Source organism: Micropterus dolomieu, linkage group LG12 (assembly GCF_021292245.1).
Source record: "Micropterus dolomieu isolate WLL.071019.BEF.003 ecotype Adirondacks linkage group LG12, ASM2129224v1, whole genome shotgun sequence".
Classification (NCBI taxonomy): domain Eukaryota; kingdom Metazoa; phylum Chordata; class Actinopteri; order Centrarchiformes; family Centrarchidae; genus Micropterus; species Micropterus dolomieu.
Genome location: NC_060161.1, coordinates 25,077,934 through 25,083,422, shown reverse-complemented (window position 1 = coordinate 25,083,422; position 5,489 = coordinate 25,077,934). Strand labels below are relative to the sequence as shown.

The following is a 5,489-nucleotide window of genomic DNA, read 5'->3' as shown; positions in this document are numbered from 1 at the left end:
CTGGTGGAGATGAGCATAGGAATAAAAAATACCTCACTCTGAGAGGGCACACACCTATCCAAAAAGCAATGTACAGCAAACAAAAATCACAATTAACCCTTGTTATCTTGGCCATTCCAGTGAATACAAACTTTAGACCAAGTTTTGTTGGTCAACTGCTTTCTGCTGCCTCAACAAAGAAATGCTGCTAATGGGAACACTCAAAATGCACCTAATTTTTATACCAACACTTCCCTAGGCACACAAGTACATCCTACTTACACAACGTTGGCACGGACTATGACTAGCAATGACACTGACGCTGCACTGTGCACCTGTTGTAAGATAGCTCTTATCTAAATGCCATCCTAACTGGCCAAGTTAAATAAATATTTTTGGTGACCTAAACAGACCCACTCCCAGGATAAACTCAAGCACGACAAAAGAAATATATATAATGTGTATGTGTGTGTATATATCTACATATCTAATATCCTTGAGCAACACCCAGTTGGCAGAAGAGGTTGTACATTATTCATCACATTATAAATGACATAACATACAATACATTTTTATGTATATCTGATGACTTCAGCAGCTGACAAGAATAAATCTGTGCCCGTGTTCTTCACTATGCAACTGAAACAAGTGTGACAGTGCTTATTACAAACATTGCTTGCAGCCTGGCCATGCATAAGCTGATTAGTCTTTTCTCTGTTGTCAGTTTTCTTTTTTCTATGATGTTGAATGATGTGCCATCTCGACCTTCTCAGCATGTCAAGGTAACTGGTGATATAATGTTGATAAGTTGTTAAGCTAATGTAAGCATTTTAGAATTATACTGATGAAAACATAAATTCCTACTCACTGATTTCGACCCTGTTTTGCAAGCTTCAGACGAAAGGCCAAAGTTATTACAACTTATTCTGTGAGAAACATGAATGTCTGTTCCCAATTTAAACAGTAAACAGTCGCTTGCAGGAGTGAAGGTGAGAGGAAATGAAAAACCTGTTCAGCTGTTTTTGGAGATCATTGGTTTTATTTACGATTTATAAAAAGACTCATAATGTGCTGACCAAAGTTGAGGTGTTGAAAGAAACAACTCCTTTCAAAACTTCTGGCTGAATTAGGTAGTTAGTTATCTGTGGTTCAAGGTGGGAGGTGATATTTCATCCTCCAGATTGAAATATCAGAAAATAAAAACCTTTAGGATGCATTGCCTTGACATTTTGTATGGAAGATGATGAAGCCTACTGACTTTGACAACCCACCGAATGTTCTGCTAGCACCACTATGCAGTTAAACAACTTCAAAATTAGTGAAAAACTCAAGTCTATATCCTTTATAATAATTGTATATGTTGAAAATCCTCCTGAGTTTCTCTGATACTCCAGACACATATTGAATCTTGATTTTGTTGAGTTTATTCTTATTTTCCTCATCACCTGTAGTGTTGGTATTCTTCCTGGATCTTATAGCTGTTTCCTCAAAGGTCCAATTTGGATATCCACAAGATGTGCATCCATCTTGGGTTTAAATTTTGACCCATGTACCGTCCACATTTCTGTACCAAGGGCTCGGTGGACTTCAGGACTCTGCTTTCTATTTAGATGTTGGCCACAATGGGATTTACTGCTGATCCTATGGCACAGCCATGTTTCTGTCTGTCGAATCCCCCGTTGTGTTGGAAATAGGTGGTGTTCAGACAGCGAGTTCAAAAATCTGGTCTGAGCTGTGATTAGTTCTGTTGTTCAGGGTGTTGTCTTGTAGCAGTCGTGTCCTTACGTTTTCCACTACCTCCATGGCGGGGATAAATGTGAACAAGGAAGTCACATGATAGTACACCATGGTTTCACCTGGGTTCAGTTTCAGTTCTTGAACTTTGTTCACAAAGTCAATGGAGTTTTGGCGTGCCGACCAAGGGGTCTAGGACAGTAAATATATATTTTGACAAGTGAAGTGAGTTGATACTGCTGATAATGGACCTGAGGGGGCCTCCTTCTTTATGAATCTTTGGTAGTTCGTATATGCAGGGGATGGCTTCTCCAGGATACAAGCGGTGATATTGTTCACGGGTGATTTTTCTACTGTCCACTGGTGGGATCTCGCCTTAGTGTTTAATATGTATTAGTGTCACTGAGTAGTGTGCTGACTCTGCTATGGTAGTCCACTGTGTTTAGGACTACCATGCATCTTCTTTTGTCAGCTAGCATGAAAGGGATGTTTTGATCCTTGCTTAGTGATGTCACAGCTTTCCTTTCATGGATGGTGAGGTTGGTAGGGGGTGCCTTTGCATTGGAAATAGCTACTGAAACCTTCAGCCTGAGCTGTTTTGTTTCTGTTAAATTGTTCTTCTATGGCTGATTCTGCTCCCGCGATGAGGTCAACTATTGATAGCTGCTGTGGTCTGATGGCAAAGTTTAATCGTTTGGCCAGAACATTGTTGTTCTGTTTTGGTAAGTTCCCTTAACTGACAGGTTCTTCACCCATCTGTTGTCTATTTTATGCAGTGTGGAGTTATCTTCCCATTTCTTCCAGGAAAATTCTTCTGCTTTTACTAGTGTTGCCGGCTCATGACTTTAGAATTTGGGATTTCTGTGTATGTGCTTCCTTGCTTTTGGCGTGTTGAAAATGATGAAATCAGTGACCTTTTCTGATGCTGCACTGGGCAGATGTGTTTGTGGAGTAAGCTGTCAGTCTCTGTATTCAAGGCATCAGTGGTGAAGTGGATCCGTCTCACTCTTTCATTCAGTGTCATTCATTTGGCTTCTTAACATGGAAGTGGACCAAAAGGGAATTCAGAAGAAAGGCAGCCTCTCTTAGCCAATCGAGTACTTACTTTGTTGCTTTGGACAGCCCACAGAGACAACGGAGGGATAGAAATAGACAGATCTCATTGAAGGAACTGCTTTGTGGCATGGCACAACTGATATTCGGGGAAAAAAACGGAAGGACTTCTCTGAAGGGAGAAAATTTTGACGTTCATTATTATTGTGTGATTTGAATAAAGTTCTGTGAGATTCAGTGTTCGTTTTATTTTTTATTTTTTCTTGTCACGTAACTATTGAGAAACATCACTATAGCACACACATCTGATAGTTGTCCTGAAAACAAAAAAACGATGTATATAACTTGATTGTGCATTACAGGATTGATGTTATACAAGCATTATTACACAAGGAGACCAAGCGACCTAAATAGGTATATGACCACGGTATGAATGCAGCATGGACATGTATGGTTACTATACCACTGTCACTGTGGAAATTGATTATTTTTTGTCTTCAACTTGTCGTCCCCACTCTGGTCAATGTTTATTACAAAGAAAAACATACATGCTTCCCCTCTACTTGAAAGATAACTGCTTCAGGAAAAACAGTATATGTTTTAATATATAATATTTATATTAATTTTAGCACAATGACAAACTGACATAAACTCAGTTCAGTCTCCTTTAAAAAGATTTCATATTTGTTTGAATAATACCTCATATTCAACAAGTCCTCAAACCTAAACAACAACATAGGATTTTTCAACCATGCCTCCGTCCACCCCAGCCTACCACCTCCGCAATTGGATTTTCTGGCTATTTCTTCATCTCTGGGACAGAACTGGATGACTTCCTTTTCTGAAACCAAATTCAACTGTGTATCTAACAGGCGTAAATCTAAGTAATCACATTTGTTTAACAGCAACAGTCTTGACCAACATGATGGACTGGATTTTACGTGTTCCTCCTTTATTCAGTTTCCTCAAGCTCAAGGATGAGAGGCCTCATGCTTCTCATCCCTTTAAGGATTTCATAGAGGGCGTCCTTGCCTCTTGAGCTGGCTGAAGTCAAACACTGAAGAATGCCGCTCATCTGGTCTTTTGTGGTTTTCAAAGCTCTCACAACATTATAGTTCTCCTTTGAGATCAATCCCCTATCCTTGAGTTTACCCAGGATGAATCCTGTGTCGCTCACTCTGTTTATCAGAGCTGCCTGATGATGATCCACAAAATGCTGACCTGAGCCTGTCATGGAAGATAAAAGCAAAGCAATAAAACAAACAAACAATAAACAGTGAATACTAGCTGTAATAGCCATATATTAAAATTCTAAAACAAGGAACTGATCACTTCACAATCCTTATTTGTATTTTAGAACTTACCTCTAGTGGTGTTTAGCCAGGCACACAGTTCTGGTTTTGTTTGTCCATGTTTTGAGAAATCCATCTCTGTGACCTCCACTGCTACACAGTACAATGGAAAGGGATTTCATTAGAGGTGCACACAGTGAAAAATAACATTTCAAACATTCAACAGCAATGTGACTCTTCAAAAGCAATGATTCACTTACTCAGGATGATCTGCAGACCTTTCTTTGAACAGTCTTAATTGAGACTATTTTCTGATTTTATAGTGTTATTTAAGCACGTTTAGCTGGAAGTAGAACGTGTTATGTAGTGCTGTTTCACTGAGAGACTGAGAGACTAATTATAATAATAATAATCCTAATTAAACTAGAACTACAAGCAGTTCCGTGAGGGGCCTCCCAACGCGAGCCACACCCTGCACCGCTCCGTGGGCCCAAGGAGTGATGGAAGTGTCTGCGGAAAAGCAAAACGCAGAGTAGAAAACACTGGGCTCAAAAGGAGCAGCTCCAAATGGCTATTGTACTGTAATTAATGTTGTCATAAAAGCGCCATGTAGTGGCCGACTGACACCAAATTTTACACAGCTCCTCGGAGCAATACGGGGAGGTAGAGTACCTAATTTCGTTTTAATCAGACATACCTACAAATGCTATTACACCTTTTCCCAGTGGAATCTCGATTTTCCTGCACGATTCAGTTTGCAATAACAGCGCCACCTATTGTCCAAATTGCATCAAATTTTGCACATGGCATTGAGGGCCCATGGCAAATAAATGACCTGAGTTTCATGTTAAAGGGTTATGGAGATGTAAAATGAATATATGTGGAGTCTTTTCTGGTATGAATTCAATAAGACATAACACCGCCACCTAGTGGCCAATTGACACCACATTTTACACAGGGGCAATGGGATATGGTATGGGATATTGAACCAAATTACATTTTGAGGCAAAAGTAATTTGGTTCAATATCCCATACAAATGAATAGGATTTGCCCATGCTGACTCAGTTTCGATTATAGAGCCACCTATAAAACAAATTGCACCAAATTTTGTAGCTGTCATCAGGAGCCCATGGGGATAAATTGCTGGTAGTTTGGTAAGAGTCGGAATTGCCATTATGCAGCTATAAAATGAATGTAAGGCAATAGGATTTTTTAACAAACGTCATTCATCTCAAATAAAAACGCCACCTATGGGCATCGGGTCAACTTTTCAGTCAGATTTTGCACAGCCCCTCAGTAAGGCACGCCACATAAGGTCACCAAGTTTGGTGTACAACGACCATTCCAAACCTGGGGGCTGAAATGGCTGTGGCCTATACCATGAATCCCCCAAATGCCTGGATTACTGATTATATATATATATATATATA

General features: G+C 39.7%; 1 long non-coding RNA gene across 1 annotated transcript; it reads right to left on the bottom strand.

Annotated features, from left to right (window-relative positions):
- Positions 1-3,006: 3,006 nt before the first annotated feature.
- LOC123981009 lies at positions 3,007-4,212 on the bottom strand. The gene is made up of 2 exons (XR_006827644.1): positions 4,131-4,212; positions 3,007-3,993 (listed from the first exon to the last, which is right to left on the bottom strand). It is a non-coding gene; the product is annotated as an uncharacterized LOC123981009 (long non-coding RNA).
- Between the last annotated feature and the right edge of the window lie 1,277 nt (positions 4,213-5,489).